The 20,932-nt window shown below is 41.1% G+C and overlaps 1 long non-coding RNA gene across 1 annotated transcript in view; it reads left to right on the forward strand.

Moving 5' to 3' along the window:
* Positions 1–20,932, forward strand: part of LOC130183224 (uncharacterized) — an 87,121-nt gene that overhangs the window by 44,919 nt on the left and 21,270 nt on the right. The window contains exon 2 of the long non-coding RNA XR_008829793.1: positions 15,277–15,398. This is a non-coding gene — a long non-coding RNA (uncharacterized LOC130183224). The remainder of the gene's footprint in view (positions 1–15,276; positions 15,399–20,932) is intronic.

The following is a 20,932-nucleotide window of genomic DNA, read 5'->3' on the forward strand; positions in this document are numbered from 1 at the left end:
GACAGGTGAACAGAAGTCAGTGGTGTCTCGCAGGATGAGGATGTTTGTGTGAGGCCTCCGCAGGAACACAGTATAATTTAACAATGACATGGACTGAAGTGCATCCGTAATTGGGCTTTCCAAAACAATGAAAATGTCATAAATAAAAAAACGTGTTTAGCATGTGGGACTTTATTAGACAAACTACTGGTGTTTATGCCATGCTCGACCTTTTGAGCAGCAGCACCAATACATGAGATGACAAGTGGAACTAAATCAGTTTAGTTTGCATAATGACTAAAGGGACAAATGTATCACGGACACAGTTTGTCATAATTGCTGGCAGATCTGTTCGTTTCAGTTGTTTGTCAGTGACTGCATCAAGTTTTATAATGATGCAAATACATATGCACTTGAGACTTTGCTGTCAGGTGAAAACAAGAAATGTATGTAAAAGAGACTAAAATGGATGTTCTCATGATTTCATCAGACTTTCTCACCATGCACAAACACACGTTACCAAGTAGAAAAACCTCAGACATTTGCAGGTTTCTGCATTAACATGGACCTTCATACATGAGAGTCTGTCCTCCTTCTGTCCTCCTTCTGTCCTCCTTCCACAGACGCCCAGAGGTCGTCTGTGGAAGCAGCTCATTACGACCCATAAACACGAGACTTTGACGAGGAGAACCCTGTTTATTTCCTGTTTAAAACCAATAGTCGTCATTGTTTCTTTTAACCATTTTTCATCAAGTCCTGCAACCTGAACAACCGTAGAGGTAGTTTTTTTTCAACCCTCTAATATGACCTATAGGAGTGTCTCCAGAATTGTACCCCTACCTTGGTTGCGATGGTTAAAATAATAAGCACGTGGAGTGTACTGATAACAGTATACCAGACCTTTGTCACCATGGTTATAATAATAAACGGTCATGTATTGGTTAGGTTTAGGCACAAAAACTATTTGGTATGGTTTAGGAAAAGGTCGTTGTTTGGCTTAAAATAAGTACTTCCTTAGGGTTAGACAATCTTTGTTGTCACGGTTACAATAATAACGTGGTTTGTCGAACGGTCATGGGTAAAAGAAACAACATAAACTGCTACTTTCACATGGGAATTGAACACCAGTTTCCTGTATTTTGTTGACGCATCCATCGTCCAAACACAGACTTTACTGCGCCTCTGGACTTCTTCCTTTGCTCCTGTCATAATTAATACGGCCACTAGATGTCGCCTAACAACAAAACGTAACTATGAGTCATAATAACCTGCTGCACAAACCACCTATGGGCTTGTTCTTTACAGGAGGACAGTTCTGCATGTTTATTAACGTAACCATGACCACGGAGGTCCTCTAACCTTAAGGAAAAACTTATTTTAACCCAAACCATGATCTTTCCTTAAAATGTAACCAACACTAACCAAACCATTACCATTCCACAAGTTTTGTTTATTATTATTATAACCATGAAGATGAATGTGTGGTGCGCCTGCTGCCGTAGGGGCATTATTTCAGGTTGGAGGACTTATAATGAGAATAGATCCATTCAGTGATTCTTCACAGGGAGTTTCGGCCCCCTGCAGGTGCTAAATGGTTTTGGGTGGTCGAAAGATTATTTAATGAATGAGAGAAATTATATTTCAAATATACACTCATATAATTTGTGAAAAATCCTGTTTGCTTCTCATATAATGAGTATTTGCAGCCTCTAGGCCCACTCTGGTAATAAATCAAGTGGAGTTGCCAGAAAATGGGAAACAATGATTGGTTTTGGTGTCTTGTTCCGTGGTCTTGTCAGGGGAGTTGCACACAGTCATTGGAAACCAATCAGTTTCAGAACCTTTTGCATTATAGCTGCAAATCATGACTGAGACAGGATTCCCACTTGTACCGTGACACTGTAATTTGAAAGGTGAAAGAAAGAAAGACGAGAAAACAGCAGGAATATCGGTAAGATACAAACATTTAAAAAAAATCCTTACATGAGATAAGAATCTTAAGGGATTCCACATGTTAATCTGCAAAAGCCAAAAAAATATTAATTATCTCCAGGAGCTATTAACACCTTAAATTAACAAAAAAATGGCATGTAACTTTTTCCAAAAAAAAAAAAAAAAAGTTTAGGAAATTGGCTGAAATGAAAACAAACACAAAATGGAAACACATTCAGTTTCACTTCAGTCTAAAAATCTTACCTGAAGCAGTTTGATAAGGAGCAGCCCCAGGACAACACTAAGTTGGTGATAATGAGAACATAAGAACGTGTTGGAGAGGGAACAGCAGCTGAATGTGAAAGTGAGCGACTCGAGGAGTAGGGATGTTGGAAGACGGGATGATCGGAGGCTAAATGTGATCAATATTCATGCCGATGGGGTCAAGAGGGCTTTCAGCAGTTTCAGGAAGGTGTGCGTGAAAGTTTTAATTCTGTGATCTGTTGAGTAAAAGAGGATCAACCCCTGACCTTTTGTCGTAGACTCCAGTCAGTGTGCACATACTGATGATAATCTGCTATGAGTGACTGAAGTGACTCAACCGGTGTGTTAATTATCACGGATAACGAGGAGATCTGTAACCAACGCTTCACAATGCCGCCAAGACTCAGTGGCTTGTTTCTTGTGATGTAATGTACTACTTTCATACAAAGTGAAAGACTTTTCCCTCATTAATTAACGTGTTGCCGTAAAATATACAGCAGCTATTTAAAAACTGTTGCTAAGCACCTTAAAGTTGATCAGTTGAATGACACTGCTGCAGGCAACTGGTTTATTGAGTTGCCAATTCATCCGTCAACAGTCCCATTCCCAATGAGTGGCTGTAGCTTCCTCCTCCTAGCTACACACCTGTTCCTTATTTCCCTCATCTGCTCCCTTGTTTTATACCAGTGCTTTCCCCCAAACAGTTGTCAGGTCGTTTGCTGATGTCTCGGTGTGTTTCCCGTTACTGCTGCCCAGATCAAGTTACCTGTTGTCTGCACCTGCCTGCCTGTCTGTGTGTAAACTTGTTCCTCATCACTTACTGTATTAAAGTCCATCCACTGCACCTTTCTACCTGTGAGAGCATGCTAACATTTGCATTAAATATTAATTTACATTAGCACTAAACAAAAAGCACAGCTGAGGCTGATGGGAATGTCTTTAGGTTTGCAGATATTTGTTTATCAAATAAAGTGTCGGCATAATTCATGTATACCATTTTGACCTAATGATGCTGCTGGATGAAAAGTCAGAGGATGCAGTAAATAGCCAGTGGCGTCCTCGTCCGAGTTGTAAATAGCCAGTAAACTGAGGTATTACATGCCTTGCAGGGATTGTTTGAAAAGCTCTGGACTATCTTCAGTCTGTGAAATCTCAGATTTAGCACGACAGCGTCTGTCAGCTCTACATCACAGTAAAACAAGCAAAGCTCAAAGGATGAAGCTGCAGGATTGTCAGTGGTCAAAGAACCAGCTGCTGGGTATAAAATCCTAAAACAAACACTTTTTTTCCTCCTATGGCAAAAACTGCTGATGTGTCCTTGAGCAAGGCTCTAAACCCTGATACTGGATGCTCCATTTGTTCGGCAACGGCAGTTTGTAGCTGAGGTGGCAGATCTGCTCCGTCGACCTTCTTGGATAAATGAAGGTTTAAAAAAAAAAAAAAAAAAGTGTGTGATGGGTCAGAAACCAGAAATGTCGTTATGTGTCTTATTGAAACCAGAGGAAGACTTCTTTAACTGCATGAAATTTCCATTTATGGCAGAGATGCAGGAGCGTGAATGTCCGTGAAAAAGCAGTTTGCTGTGACGAAATTGAATTTCATCTGTCTGCGTGTGTGTGTGTGTGTGTGTGTGTGTGTGTGTGTGTGTGTGTGTGTGTGAAAGAGAGAGAGAGAAACTGAGTGTGTAATGCTGGATGTTTTAAATCACTGTGTGACCTTCCATGTGTGATATTATGTGTGATTGTGTTTCTGGGGGAGGGGCTGGTTTGCACTTGTCTTGGTGCATTATTAAGGAGGAGGGGACTGTAGGAGGCTGTTTGGTGTTTGGGGGTCAAGGAAGTGGATGATGGATTATGGGATGTTTTGCTCTTTCCAGCAGCCAGCTCACAACAGTGAGGGCTGTCGCTCTCTGCACTGTAATTGGCTGTGAGTGTATGTGAGTGAATGTGTGTCTCTACTGTGTTGTGTAAATGCAGTGTTGGTACATAGATATTTCTTGAAGTATAGCTGACACTGTGTGTGTGTCCCCATGGTTTCCTGAGCGAAAATCAGTCATTAGAGATGGTTTAGATTTAATTAATAATCAGTTGCATGATTACTCAGTAGTTAATTAGTTATTACTACATTATTACATGACTACTCAGTGCTTGTTTCAGACCACACCTTTTTCAAGTTTCATGACCTTATCTTGCAGGTTGTTACAAGTTATGTCCACAAACACCTGCCGAAGTCCTCAAAACACACACACACACACACACACACACACACACACACACACACACACACACACACACACACACACACACAAGGTGAAAATAATACTTGCCATGCTGTTGTGTCTGGTAACCACCTGATATCATTTTTGAAACAACACAAGATTATCGTCACCATCACCAAGCATATAATCTGCTTTTAAATTGATATGGTGATTTAGCAAACAGTTTATTTTCACATCCAGCAGTTATTGACATGATCAATAATTTGGAATCACGTTTGTTTCCACCTGATGAATCTAAGTGCAGTGTTCCCTCTCCTATAGCTCTGTGTTTGGTCTCCACCAGCTCCTGAGGGAAACGTCTGGCTCTTTAGCTGCTAAATGCTCCGCTGTGTTCACCGGCTGCTTTAACTCTGTCTGTCATGTATTTGGTTTTTAGAATCACATTAGCACAGACAGCACTCGACTGTTTCTTTAAAAGGCTTGAGCTTAATTAATCAATCATATGGAAACACTTCTAACCTGCTGAGAATCAGCATTGTCCTTAACCTGGGCCGTTGCCATATTAGCCGTGGTTGTTTGACCCAAACTTGAGGTAGAATCGGAGTCAGAATATGAAAAATAGAAAGGCCAGATTCTTTTTTTTTTTTATTTCTAAATTTGTGTAAACAAGTTGTGAAGAACTCAACAGTGTCAGAAAGTTCAGACATTAAAAGACTTGTCAATATATTTGATATTGAATTATGATTTTGATTTTTGGCAGCGGGATATTTCACATGTAAACAACAGTGTCCACTCTGACACTTAACAGAGTAGATATTTTATGCCACCGTTAAGACATCAAAATATAAATATTGTTAATGAATATGCTCTTTTGTTTACTACTCCACCAAGTAAAAGAAGCCGTAGGCTATTCATAGTTGAGATAAGTCTTATTTTGAAAGAGCTATGCAGTTTTGTCAAAGTAATGGATACAGCCAATCACAAGCGAGCGTTCTCTGTAACCATGGTGTTAAAACACAGCTGATCTCTCTTAGCATTCCAAAGGTGAGTCTTCTCATGTCTGTCTGTGTATGTTCATGTTTTAGCAGACATGAATCTTTGTGTATATCTGTGTGTGTGAACACATCTTCACACATGCCTGCCTGAGTGTATGTATGTATTTCTGTGTGTGTGTGTGTGTGTGTGTGTGTGTGTGTGTGTGTGTGTGTGTGTGTGTGTCAGCAGGAAGGCAGTGAGACAGGGCAGACAGCTCCTATTGCTCTTTTGGATGAGAGCAGAGCGTCTGCCAGCGTGTCGACAGGCTCGCTGGGAGAAATACCGGATATAATCGCAGCGTCTGGGTGCGTCGGTTCAGGTGTCGGAGTCACGTGTGTCTTGGCCTGTCTGTCTAACTGCCACTGTTAGACAGCAGCTTTAGGACGGCCGGATCTTAGCCCTTTTTTTTTTGTTCCATCCTTCAACTATCTTTATCCACTGACCTCGGGGAGGAGATCAGTCCCGCAGTGAAATGTGACATGTGGGTTTTTTCACATATAGTATTATGCATGGTGTGTGTCTGTGTATGTGCAGTACATGAACCATTTGAAAGGGGCTTTGTGGAGTTTAGTAATCCTCCCGACGGCAATCTGTGTATGTGTACTTCTATTTGCATATAATTAATGCATGGGAGTGTGTGTGTGTGTGTGTGTGTGTGTGTGTGTGTGTGTCAGGCTTGTATAGTGTAGCTGTCCTGACTGGTGCCTGTCTGAGCCTGGCAGTGACGTTGCTGCTAGCAGAGACAGAGATGGATAGCCATGCAGCAGTGGAGGGTCAAGGATACAGTCGGCTCAGCTCTGTGCACCAGCGGCTCAAACACACTGACGCTGGAGGCTGGAGGACATTCCTTGTATTCAAACAGAAAACAGTCCACTAAGATGCAGATTGACATTCTGATGGAAAAAGGTGATTGTCTTAAGAGGTTCAGCTCAGTGTAGGATCATTACAAAGGATGGTGTGTTATGGACTAAAGGTGTTCACACACATCTGAGCCAAAACTAGGGCAGGCGCCGGGCCGAAAACAAACCAACACAAAAGCAACAAACACATTGCAGCGCAGGGCTCCAATTTTCACTTAATTTGTTGCACCAAAGTCAGTGACGTTTCGAGAAGTCCTGCTCTTCATCAGAAAAAACAAGCAGCAGCATTGGTCATTTGTTGAAATGCTTAAAGGTCCCATGTTGTATAAAGGTAGACGTCCATGTCTTGTTTGATTATAAAGCAGGGTTCTACAGGGTTCTAGGTTCTATATTAATACTGTCAAAGTATCAAAGCGCTCACTCCACAGAGAAATGCACACAGCCTGTATTCAGAAACTGAGCCTTAAAATGAGCTGTCAGGACTTCAGCAACTTTGTGATGTTACAAGAGAGGCTCAAAGTCTCTCTTCTGATTGGCTCACCGACCTGTTGTTACTAGTAAAACTACATTGAGATGGTTTTTGGTTCGTTTGATGTGCGTGTGTGAAGAGCCGTTGAACAAAAGAGAAACTTGAGCGGCTGAATCGCCACAGTTGGTTTTGTATCAGCGTACAGGATCCAAGATGTGTTGTTGTCTCTGAGGCTCAGTTAACCTGAACAAACTGTAGACTCATTTAATTACCTTAACAACTACCAGACCGTATAAACATCACAGTCTCTAATGACAATATAACTTGTGTTGAGACCAGTTTGTGACTTAGGGCGATTTAAATAGAATTGACTTGACAACATGGGTCTGCCAGGGGAAATAAAGGTAGACAAAAACAACAAGTTTCACAACACGCTACAGCAAAGCTTTTGTCACTGAGGATCTAAGGGAAAAAACGAGGTTCAGTAAAGGTGTAGCTACTGTAATGCAATGGGAATTTTATTTAGCCTGGTTCTTACTCTTTTCTTTTCAATTTTTTGCATAATAAAAATGTATACAGAGCTGAATTACATTTGTAAACTGATGTTTTGAGTTCTACTGCTTTATGACGCATTTTGTGGTAAAACATGCTCACACTGGTTTTTCTTAGCTTTTAAAAGTAGTGTCTATCTGTGACTCCAGGGTAGTATACTGTAATTTATTCAGTGTGGCAATGACTGGGAGCTGGGGATGGATGGTAGGAGGAAGTTCTACTGAAAAGGAATATTTTAGAGCATCTCATTTAAAGGTGCCATAGTGTATAAAGCTAGATGTCCATGTCTGTTTTGATTATAAAGCAGGTCTAGGTTCTATAGTAATACTGTGAAAGTATCAAACACTCAGTTCACAGAGAAGTGCGCACAGCCTGTATTCAGACACTGAGCCTTAAAACAGGTATTCTGTAACTTTGTGATGTCACAACAAAGCAGTCACCGACCTCAGCCATGCCCCAAGCCCCGCCCACCTTCCAACCTTGCAGGATTTGGATTCTCTGGTTGTTTACCTGAAATCTGATATATTTTTATAAGATCAGTCAGAAAACAGTCAGCCAATCAGAAGAGAGGCTCGGAGCCTCCTCTCCTCTGATTTGCTCACTGACCTGTTGTTACTGGAGCTCCAGAGAGAAGCCTGAGAGAGGAGATGTAAAACTATATTAAGATGATTTTTGGTTCTTCAAACCACAAATATATCTTCTTATGGATCAACACTTCAAATAAAACACAGAAAAAATCTAAAGTACCTTTTAAAAAAAGAAGGAGAGAATATTAATGTGAACTAGTGTATTTTCATCTGTGTGACTGGATCTTTATCTCCTGTGAGGTGTGAACTTGCACAACACTGTCAGTGGAAAAAGCTCATACGATAGACTGTCCCAGACTGGATGATAACTGTTTTTTAATGGCAATGTCGCTTTTTGATTTAGGTAAAATATAAGATTTGTACAACCTGCGATGTCTCTGACTCTCCAGATCTCTGCTATTAAGATTATGGAAAGACGGATGAGGATGTTGTGTTTCTATCTGACCAGACAGGTGTTGACCAGCGCTCAGATTTATCAGTGTTGAAATGCTCAGTTCCACTCAGCCATGTTTATTGATTTCCGCTGAGGCGGCCAAGTTGTACGTTGAGAAAAGCAGATCAGCTCTTCACTTATCTTTACTGCCAGCCAAGAGGCTGGAGGAGGATCTCCAACATGGCCGCCAGAGTTATTACCTCACCTTAAAGCCCTTCATTATCCAAAAGATAATAGGAGCACAGACGCGGTGGCAGAGAGGGTTAATTATGTTGTTCATTGAAACAAAAGAACTAACAGGATGAGTGTGAGCTGTTCACTTAACACTTGACTTTTTGCCAAGTCTTTCTGATCCCTACCATGTGACGAGAAAATGAGTGTAGTTTCTGGAGCTCGCTCTGACGGACTGTACAGTGAGTTTACTGGACCGTGACTTCAAACTCAATCCCTGGTGCGCTGCAGTGTTTAACTGTGGTGTCCAACACCTTTTGTTTCCCAATTCCCCGATTCCCCATTTTGGTGTCACAGTAACAAGAAAGATTTCAAACCAAATTACTATAAAAACATTTTGAAATTTGTGAAATACATGGATTATTTTTCAGGGACTAGAGTCAGTTTTTTTCATCTTTTTATTTCAAAATAATTGGTGTACAATAATTTATACATGTGTGTATGATTATATACAAACACATACACATATGGAGATACATATACTGAAGTATACCTCAGCAAAGGGACACAACAACAACAACAACAACAACAACAACAACAACAAAAGCAGTGACTGCAATTGAAAAAATTCAGCTACTTGGTCCAGGAACATCCCAAAGGTTGAAGGAGATTCATTTTATTTTAAGTATGCTTTTCTTAGCGAAGTATATTATAGTTATTAATATTCTGTTTTTTTTTTTAATCTAAAATAAGAATTTTGAGCTGATTTAAAAGATATCAGTGATTCTCAGGTTCAGGTCCTCGGACAGGAAGCTCCAGAGCTGAGTGGCCCAGACTGCAGAGCTTGGTATGTGGGAAACCGTAACCTGCGTCTGCTTAAAGATGGTCTTTAGCGCTGGCAGTAAAAGTTAATCTGCTGTGGAAAACTGTGAGCATAGATGGACCCAGTAGACCCAGGGACCTGCTGGGGTCAGAGGGCCCCTAAGCCATCCTGAGCCTTTGAGTTTTGTTGAAGAGTCAAAGGGCGCAGGATGTTCTGATCAGGTTTTTTTTTTTTTCCTGGTTCTGAACTGAGTCCTTTAATATTAGGATGTTCGGTTTTCTGGCACAGTCTGAGTTCAGGGGTCCGCTCTGTCACAACCTGTACAAAAAGATAGTAAGTGGATGTTGAACTAATATTTATTTTGATTAAAAACAGACTTTTGTCCCTTTTTTATTTTGGCGATTTAACATCACTTAACAACAGCTGACATTTAATCCACTTAATATTTAGTTAATATTTAAAATCAAAATATCAGAATTGCACCAAATGGCAAAATAAAGCGCCCACATATGAAAGGTGTGTTGTGAAAAGCTGTGTTTAAAAAGCAGTAAAACACAAATACTGCAGAAGAAACAGCCACTGGCAAAATACTGCAGGCACTTTTAAGGGCAATGGATTGGTAATTTAGGAACATTTGAATATGCATGAGCTCCGGTAAATGTTTTTCTTTTTCTTTTGGATATTAAACAGAATTTACTCAGAGGAATAATACAGATTTTTTTTTCTGTTAAAATCCAACCTGGAGGGTCTCACATTGTTGAGACAACCTTCATGGGTTTGTTGGCTCAGCTGGAAAACAACAGACTGATTGGATCATTTACTGCGTCTAACGCACCAATCAGACCTCGAGAGACTTCGTGTTTTCAGCCAATCAGATTATCTACCTGTGAGCTTCAAAGTCTTGATCCCTCCAGCTCTGCACAACACTCAAGAAGCCTTGGGTGTGTTATTTTTTTATTTTTTTTATTTTTTTAGTCAGCTGTAGCTTGAGGAATCATCCTAACCATAAAAATAATGCGCCTCTCAGAGGATTTAATATTGAACTGTCACGCAACATCAACTTCCCAAATAACAGCCGATCCCGTCTTCCCTTGCCAATAAACAAATGCACAAAATGATGAATCTGTTGTGGCCTGGAGGCTGGTTTCCAAGATTCTTGGCTGCAGTTCAAATAAGACAATCCAGGGAAGTGATATGAATGAAAATTAGGAAAAATTATTTAAGATAACAAGAGTCATTGAGACAGTGAAGCTGTTTATGCGGCGCATCGACGATCAGCGGCCGTTTTGTTCCTCCTCACGTCCTCGTTCTTCTTCGTGATGTTCTTCACTTTTCACATGATTTTATCGAAGTGACGATGTGAATCAGTTGCTAAAATGGAAATTGATCTTCCCGCATTTCTTTGAACTAGCACTTGATAGGTTATCGGGGTCAAGGGTGCAGTAAGTTATTGATTCCTGTTGGAGCCCCTCCACTCTTCCTTACACAAGACATTTCCACACACGCTCACACACACATTTTATTGTTTTGTCAATAGCAAAAAGCCTCACTTACAGTTTTTTCACAGTCATATATCTCCACACACACACACACACACACACACATGTTCATGCAGATCCTGAAACAGCTGCCTCAGCATATGGTAAAGGAAGGCCAGGGCTGCTTGGTAAGCTGTAATCCATTCTGCTGCTGAGGTGTGTGTTCGGTTTATAGCCGGTCCTCCAGGGAATCTGTGGCTGTCGTATATGTGTGTGTGTGCTTAGTTGTGTGTATGAGAGTGTGTGTGTGTGTGTGTGTGTGTGTGTGTGTGTGTGTGTGTGTGTGTGTGTGTGTGTGGCTGGTTAAACTGAAATGCTGCTGAGGTCTAACAGTGTGTGTTGATTTCCTGCTGTCTTGCAGGTGTGTGTGTGTGTGTGTGTGTGTGTGTGTGTGTGTGTGTGTGTGTGTGTGTGTGTGTGTGTTGCACGTGACCACACAGCTGTTTAGTTAACTGAGCTGTCGCTGCTGTCTGGCTCATATGCAAACAAAAGGCAAATACTGATCAACTCAGCCACTCAAATCTGTGCCGTGGTCAATATTTGTGCAGCAGCAGAGCGGCCTGATGGTCACAGACAGTCCTGAAATCAGAACAGCATGGGTTTGATCTCTCCTGTCATTGATTAATCTATTGATTATTTTTCCAGTTAATCTTTAGGTCAATAAGTGAAATAGTGAAAAATGCCTGTGAAAAAGTTTCTCAGATCCTAGTCTGACTCAGCGGATGTAGGTTGTGGGTATTGTGGCGCCTATTCGGGGTAGCGATCTCCTCCCTTTTCATTCCTCCTCCCTGTTACTGTTTCTTGAGGCATTTCCTTTGTAGGGAATCAGCTGTTGCAATGACAGTGCTCACCTCACTTGGAAATGTTCCGCCAAAACAAGTTCCCCTTCGACACTATTTTTGCAGGAGCACTGGGCTCAGCGCTGGTTGTGATTGGACTAAAGAAACACGAACAAGCCAGAGAGTTTTTTCCCCTGTGGGAGAATGATAGTGGGTGCAGCCACACCCATCTACCAACAACTCCTCCATCCTGAACAATCACACAGGTCGCTGTTTTCAACCCTCTGATATGACCCATAGGAGTGTCTCCTGAAATAGCGCCCCTAAAACAGGAAGCGTACAGGACCTCGGTGGTCATGGTTACAATAATAAACATGCGGACTTCACCAACAGTGGTTCATTCATCGTCATGGTTACTATAATAACGGCCATGGCTTGGTTAGCTTTAGCAAAAGATGGTGATTTGGGTTAAAATAAGTACTTTTTCAACATTAGACGGTCTTTGTTGTCATGGTTACGTGGTTACAGTATAAACTGCTGGTTTCACATGGGAATTGAACACCACTCTCCCGTGTCACATTCCTGTGTTTTTTGACCCGTCCATTCACCACAACCTCCTCCTGACATGGAATTAGTCTCTCTTTACACTGCGTCACAGCACTTTTCCCTTTGCTACTCTCATGATTACTACAGCCGCTAGATGTCGCCTAGCAACAAAACGTAACAATGGAGAGTCTCGAGACCACTCGGATCCCAATGAAATGTCTTCAAATGTTTTGTCTGAGCAGCTTTTTACAAGGATATAAAACAAAATGAAATAACAGAAAAGTGTCAAATTCTCACATTTCAAAATGTTCAAACCTACAAATATTTTAGATTTTTCTTGGTAACGACTATTCGATTATTTGTTTATTAAAATAGCTTTTTCACCCATACATAAAACACACCTGCTTTAAAGGATGCTGTTAACTGCTACAACTGAACATGTAGTACTAACAGAAACATTACATTGAGGGCTTAACTAAAGCATGTAGTGACATTTCTGTAAAATACCAGTTATATATTCTCATATTTTTGGGTGTTTAGCAAAGTCTGCTTATGAAAAAGTGTATTAATGTGACCTGTATGTGGATAAACTGCATATTTAGTAAAGTAACCTGCAATTTATCTTGCGGGAAACAGCTGACTGAGCTAAATACCAAAGTTAGGTGTGCACACACACACACACTGTAATATTTTCTACCTGCTCTTTCTGTTGAGCAGGCAGCAGTAAATAAACTGGATTTCATTTGTGTACATTCTGCTTGGAAATTCAAATTTATGCTGCCTCACATCAGAGCAAATGGAGTGTATTAGTAAATGCAGATGTGGAGGCAGAGGCTGCAAAGTCGTTGTGTGTAATGATGTTTAAAAGTTTGATCGCAAACAGAGGAAGACGACAACATGTTTGACAGAGAGCTTTGATATTATATTTTTTTAATACCACCATAGAAAATGAAATGCAAAGTCACTGTAAGTGTGTGAGAGTGAGCAGATTTGCATGGACAGAGTATGTTTGTGTGTGTGTGTACCTTCGTTTTCATGTCCACATAATTGGTTTAGATTCACCCTGAATCTGTTTCTGCTCTCACAGCAGCGTTCTGAATGAGCGACACTGTGTGTTTTCACATTCCAATAATTCAGCCCGATTGACATAAAAGCACACATTAGTCTTTCAGTGTCCTCTCAAGAGAGAAATTGCCTGAACTTTCCAACCTTCCTGTGGTAAAAGCAAGTGGCTACGCCTCTAATGTGCCACTCAAATTTAAGGTCAGCAGAGGCAGGGCCAGAGGGACTGGCAGAGGCCTCCCCGGAATCTGATTGGCCACCCATGGTGCCCCCTCTACGAGAATAAGAAAGTTGTGAGTATGAGAACTGCAATAGGAAGTGACATTTGTTGTTGGAAAGTCAGTCAAACAATCACAAAATGATGCAAAATGACCACAATATGATGCAAAACAAACACAAATAAACAACTATCAAATGTTGCAAAAAAGCAAAAAAATGATGGAAAACAATCGCAAAGAGGCACAACTATTAAATGATACAAGAGACAGAAAAACTACAAACAGCGCAGCTATCTTTAACACATTTTTACTGATTTACCAAACGCTCCCCTCTTTTTGAGTCAGATTCATAAACCACATCAGTTGCACCAAATCTGAACTGGGACCTGCCCAGTGCAACCACACCTGACTGTTCGTCAGCAGCTCAGATTGCTGATTTTTGTGGAGAATAGAAATGATTTCCACTGCTTTCACCTGGTCTGGGATTTGGACCCGCAGCCTTCCGGTTGCAGACCTAATGGCAATCACCAAAACCTGGTGTAGCTTGAAATGTAATTAAAGCCTGTTCTGATAGTGTCAGGTCACCAGCTGGTTTTCACACCGTCCGCCCTGGAGGGAACAGCTGATTACTGGCAACAGAATCTCAAGCTGCACATACAAACTGAACGTACTGTGATTGTTAGTATTAACTGTGATTATTCATCACAGTGAATTAGCCAACATTCGTGTATCGCACTAATATTAACATCTCGACTGTTTTCAACTGCAGCAGCTGTGCGTCAAGTGAAATTTAATATTTCTATGAGGCAGAATTCTGCGATTACCAATTATGCAAACTAAATTTACAATTTACATTTTCACAAATCAATTGTGCAGCTCTGTGACAAATGGAATGTATAATGTTGGTATTCATCAGCCCAGAACATATTCATAAACTTGGACCGCAGGCTGCCAGAGCCTGGAGCCAGACAGCTGGCAAGATATTGGCAAGATATCTCAGCTGTCATTGGCAGAGCTGAGGAGATTTCGAGCGTCATAACCAAAAGGGTAATTGTAATATGTGAAACTGTGGGAGCTGAGCGAGTATTTATATCCTAATGAGAATCGCTTTGGGTTTGGAGACAATTGTGTGAGACTATAATGAGGAAGTTAAGCCAATTTGGTTGGTCATGACGTCTGCAGGAACAAATTTAGGCGTTTTTAGGATTTAGTTTTTGTTTATGCTGCAGGAGCCCCGTGCCAGGACTGACTTAAGAAAGACTGCTTTTACTGTTGCATGGAAAAATCTGTGACAATTTGCCTTCAGCCACTTTTATCTTTGATCCTTTCTTTCAAAACACTTTGGCCACAGTTTTGTCAATAGCTGCTCTGTGATGACGCTAATATCACTATATCATTTGTCTGAGTGTGACCTTCCAATAAAGTCCCCTGAAGCCTGGAAGCCAACACCATGTTTTTATCAGCACACTAACCCCATTAACACTTACTCACTTCATGCAACTTGGGTTGATTGGATGGCTTATCTGATCTCAAAAAAGTGTAACTGTGTCAGTAAACAGTCTGTAGAAATATCCATTCACATCTATGGTCTGTCTGCTCTGTCCTTGTGATGATAAATTACACTGAAATTAGCTGCTGTTCTGTGTCTCATTAAAGGAGCTATTTTTAAGTTTACCTATTGCTGCATAGCCAACGTTAGCATTAACAGCTGTTTACTTACCAGCCTTGCCAAGAGCTTCAGACATGATAGTATTTATGCGACAAGAGAAGGTCATAATATGCCCTCTGAGCAGTGCTACTTCTTTTTCAGGGCAGCCTGGATGCTACAGTGACTCGGTATCGGAAAGCGGCTAGCTGGTTAGCATGCTAACATCAGTGCAAGAAGAGAAGCAAAACAAGAGGGTTGCTTTCTGCCGCTGGAGACATTTCTTGGTGAGTAAAGGAATAAAGTTTGATAAACTCGTAACATTTTTTCTAAACGAGTAAGTTAACAGCTGTTAATTCAAATGTTGGCTGTGTAGTGATAGCAAAAACGTATATATAAGCAACAAGGGAAAAAAAAAATTCTACACACATGATCAACCACAAGCAGCACCGAGCTACTGTAGCAGTTATCTGATCTCTGATCAGTTCAATCACTGAATAATCTGTATGGGTGAGAGATTACTGATATATATGGGAGAGTGAGTCACGTGAGTAAGAGCTGTGAAGAAAACAAACAGCTATCTGTAAATGGATCTGGTTTTTCTCTGGATACAAAACACTTCAAATGATAATTGTAAATGTGGCTGTTCAGATGCACATGTAGCTGATGAATCGCACAACACTACAGTGTCAACCATCAATAACCGATCAGTGACCAAACCAAAATCAAACCTGCAGAAAACCTGCATAAGAGCAAAAAATGTTCATGTACAGTTTGAAGAAAGAGTATCACTTTTGTTTAGGTGTATGTGGAGGGGTTGTTTCTTTTTTTCCCCAACAGGTCTGTAGGTCACTCCTGCAGGCAGCCAATCATATACCAGGTGATGGACAGTATACTTCCTGTACTTGCCTAAAAATGAGTTAATCCAGCAGCATCTCTTGGCCTGTATGGATGCACAGTATAATCCCTGCAGCATGTTCTGGTTCTCCTCTGGTGTCTCCTCTTGTTTGGACAAAACCAGACCACCTAAACGTAGACAGGTCCTGACACCAGTCTGAACTCCCTCCTCTCGTTTCTGTGAACGAATGTATACGAATGTGGCACCTTATCACAGTGGAGAGGTTTACATGCCTCTTTGACCCTGAGTGCTGTGTGGCCGTAAGCATTACCTGCTGATAGAGTTTCCCTGGACACACTGTTTCTTAGGAGAGGGGCAAACAAAGAGCAATTGAAAGACCTTCATGGAAAGAGAATCTTTTCGAATTGAAGGAGGAAAATGACACTGGCTGGTGAAGGGGCTGCCAGTCAGGCAGACTGTTGGCAGTGCTTTGATTTTAAAATGAGGTGCAGCTGCATTATTTAAGGACAGACAATTAAAGCTGATGTTAGTTTTTCTTTGACAACGAATAAAGATATACACCTCAAGGACATAAACATGTCACACATTGTCATAAATTTGGTACACTTGTAAGTGTAGTGGGTTTCGAACAGATTGTGTTTGGCTTTGATTGTGGGCCCAACATCAGTGGAAGACTTTACAACAAAATTAGAGAATAAAAGCACATTTTTACTTAACACCGCTAAAAAGGGGCAATTAATTCACTCTGCCAGAACAGTTTACCTCTCTGTTCGGACTGAGAGGACACTGACACACAGCTACATGGAGCAACATCGTCACACGCATTTACAGAGCACACACACAGATGCAGAGGAGGGAAAATCTCCACAGATTCAAAGAGTGAGCTGCTAGCTGCCGTGCAGACTGGTAAAATGGATCAGTCGCGTCTCATCTTCGGGTTGGTGCTCCTGTAAGTGTCAGAGCCTCCGTGTGAGACGCTTTGGTCCGTGATTGTGTGTCTTTAAAACTTATTTTTGGGTTGCAGCTCACACTTGCAGCCCAGAGTGCAGTGTACCCGCAGTGTTTCGGGGTTAACAGCATTGTGCTCGGCAGGTGACAGGTGTAACGGTGTCTGTCGAAAGACATCACAGCATGGAAAAAGGACGAAAACTAGGGTGTTAACCTCGTGTCGTGTTCACATCACATACGTCAATTGGAGATGGAGCTAACAAATACCCATCACTACTACAGAGTCATTTGACCCAATTGTACCCTTTCACACTGGCAACAAAAGCCAGATGTTACCAGGTGTTGGCTGCTTTTTTGACCAGTCTGAAAGAGGGTGAGACCGAAAACAAGCCTGCATTAAAAACATGCAGGTGGGCTGTCTTGTTTCAGGTGCCGGAGAGGCATGAAATATCCAGAAGTTCAGTTTGAGTAGCAGATCCATCATGAGTCTGGAGGCCTTTCAGATGCTAAAACACTACACAACAAGATTTTACACAATAACTAGCCAGATATGTCACATCACAACCTGTGAAAAGATGAGCCAAGTTCAACTTTTTTGCAGATGACCATGCATTGTTTGTTTGTTTTGTTCTCTCATTTTTTAAGTGGAGCCATCTGCATTGGTGTCTCCATGTAAAATGAATGAGGAGGCTGTGTTTTAATTTTTTCATGTAGGGCTCAAAAATACCCATAGCTTCTTTCAACAATCACATATGAGCGGGATAATGAACACATACTCTGTAGTGCTGAGCCAACATGAAGAACAAGACTGTTTCATGCCCGCTTATGTTGCTTTCATGCTGTACAGCAGAGCTGCTCTCTGGCAAGCACGATACAAGCACCTCTATTTAAAATGCAGATAAGGAGATTTAAGCCTGATTCAAATGGTGTGATGGAGAATGAATGGTAAATATTGCAGGGCTGTGGTCAGAGGTTATGCAATGAATGCGGTTAATTATGTCCTTAACAACTATAATATTACAAATGTGTGTGAATGTGTGCAGTATACAGCTCCTGACCTGTGTGCAGCCTGTGGGTCAGCAATACACACGACAGACTAAAGTCTCACAGAGGATTCACTGCAGGCACAGATCTCAAGTTTCGCAGAGATACATAACCAACAGCATATAGTGCCGAAGACTCTCAGTCACACACACACACACACACACACACACACACACACACACACACGGCAACACCAGCCTGGGAGCAAGGATGCTGTATCTCACTAACACACACTCTCTCACTTACAGTGTCTCATCATGCCGGCAAGTCAGGGGGAACCCTCACAGTAAAAGTGCGATGGATAGCAGTTGACAGCCAGCAGGAGACGAGTAACTGGTGGCTGTTTTTGTTTTTTTGTTTTTTTTTTGGGGGGGGGGGGTTCATGGTACACTGCAGGGCGACAGGGAAGGTAGGATGTGGGAGTAAATCAGCATGTGTGGTGCATCGGCAAATTGGAAACGAAGGTCATGGATTCACGGCTGATTTCCACTACTGACACTGCCTTAAAGGATGCATTAAAAGCATTTCAGGAGCGATGAAGTGATAAAGTGCCCCCCCCCCCCCTTTTGGTACCAGCTTTCCATCAACCCGCCTCATTCGTTTCACTCCGAACTTGTTGTTTCCTACGTTTCCAAGCAGTAGGAATCACAAATGGTGGTTTCCATTAAGCTCTTTCTTTTATTTCTTCCTGTGCCATAACCAGCTAAGGCTGTCAGTGAAAAAAAAAAAAATGAATATTCGATTGTGGAAAAAAACAAGCAGCTCTGCCACAGCTGTCTGCCTATGCAATGCATGATGGATAGGAGTCACGGTGTCATTTTGGGTATATGAAAATAGGGCTGGGTGAAATGGCCCATAAATAATGATATTATTATTATTATTATTATTACTATATATTGCGATACACGATATGTACGTCGATATTTTAGATATCTTCTCTAAAGCACTACATAAATGTGTGATTTAACCCTTTGATGCATAAAATCACAGCAGTAGGATCGCAGTCCCTGCAGCATTTATCTTTATTAAAACATTCTTGTTTACCGTTTATGCATCAGTGGTTTCTATTAGAACAATTTTAAATTTGCAAAAAGGGGGAAATCACAAGTTAATTTGACCCTGAACAAAAACAGATCTCAAAGCAGCAAAAAAAGTGCATCAAGAAGAAGCCCTGAGAAAGTAATTTAACCTAGTGCTTTTTCCTTTTCGGACCAATTCGTCCGCCTCCATCTTCACACACCATTTCTGAACACATATAAACTCGCTTTGGCCCTTCACGTCTTTTGCTCTCTCCAGTTCCCTCCACTCCAGATACAAAACCACACATGCCTCACCTGCGTCACACACACACACACACACACACACCCAGGAGAGATTTCTTGATGAAAGTCATAGGAGAGAGCAAAAGAAGGGAAACAACAACAGTGAATTTCATGGCAGCAGCTTTAAACAATTATGTGACAATTTGTTCTCTATGTTCGTGATATAATCTGTTACAGTTTTTACAGTCTTTTATTTTTACTTCTTTCCACGTGGAACAAGCCGCGGTACATCGAGTGTATTCGTTATAGCCACCAACCCTAATTGAAAATGAATTGTAGGCCAAGACAAAACAAGTTAATTCTTTAACATCAACCATGTGGTAAAGATGACAGTGAGTTCAAAACCCAACTCAGCTGCAGAAGGTCATTTGCACTTGGACCAATCTAAAAACCCTTGATTGGAAATAGAAACAAAGTTGTTTGTAAGTACAAGACTTCCAGTGATTCAGTGGTGGAAGCTTTAACTCTGAACCAGCTGCTGGAAGTGTTGAGTTTGCATTAACAGTCAGTCAGGGCAGATTAGTGTATTACAGCCTTTTTGGTGCTAAAATGATTTTAAAGTAAAAATTTCCTTTACTTCTACTGACTTCAGCAAAAATACCTCATCTGTCTTGGAGGAATCCTTGTTAGATATTATAGTCCCTCTTTCTCAAGAATCACAGTATTAATCAGGATGAAAACAGAATTTTTCGTTGTTTCTTGAGGCAGACTTTTCTTTTTGTCAGGAGCAGCTGAGACAATTTATCTCCCAGGAGATTGTGTTCATTGCAAGAAAACTCCCATTATTTCTCATTGACAAAAAATAAAATGAACAAACAGACTTCACCAGAGCAGCCGAAGAATAGATAAAACTCAATTACTATAATCTCAAAAAGAATTCATTTACATAAAATATTTCACACATGTTTAATTCAGCGTGCTGTGTGATATCTCAGGTCCCCTGTGAAGGAGTGGAGCCTCCTCACTCAGCTTTGAAGGCAACCACCAGAGACAGGCTTGATGTCATCTGTCAGGACTCAGTGAAGCCATTTGGGTGGCTCGTGTTAGCCCACTGTCCTATTAAAACCCTTTAAAGTTGGGATTTTCAGGGTTTTTGGCAGGTACATCTGTCATGCTTTCATTGGCCTAAGGGATACTGCCATATTGATTAGCTGACCTACTTCCTTCTTTGAGGCAGCTGTATAACCCAGAAAACTTTCACACTGCCACTGGCATGAAGGAGATGGACGTTGGTTATGAGATGTGATATTAAGACACAGGAAGTAAACTTTTACAGTTGTTTTATTATTATTATTTTTACAACAAATGATTATGACTACTGAATGTCTATTGTCTATTCTTGACCCAAAAAATTGTGATGTCATTTGGTGGCCACACCAATCTTCACAGGCCGGTTGGCTGGCAGTGCTGCCGTTCCCACCCCCTCTTGTGACCATACCTACCAGTTTACAAGCCTCATTTAGACCCTGAATAAGAAGAGTTACAAGTAAAACATGGAGGGTGCATTTAAACCATTATCCAGCATTTAAAAGAGCTATTTGTAAGTTTTTGCTATTGCTAGCCAGCACTAGCATTAGCTGTTTCCTGATCAGTCTTGCCAAGAGTTTAAGCCATTGTTAGATTTACAATACAAGAGGTTATAATACGC

This window comes from Seriola aureovittata, chromosome 16 (assembly GCF_021018895.1).
Source record: "Seriola aureovittata isolate HTS-2021-v1 ecotype China chromosome 16, ASM2101889v1, whole genome shotgun sequence".
NCBI classification, from domain to species: Eukaryota; Metazoa; Chordata; class Actinopteri; order Carangiformes; family Carangidae; genus Seriola; species Seriola aureovittata.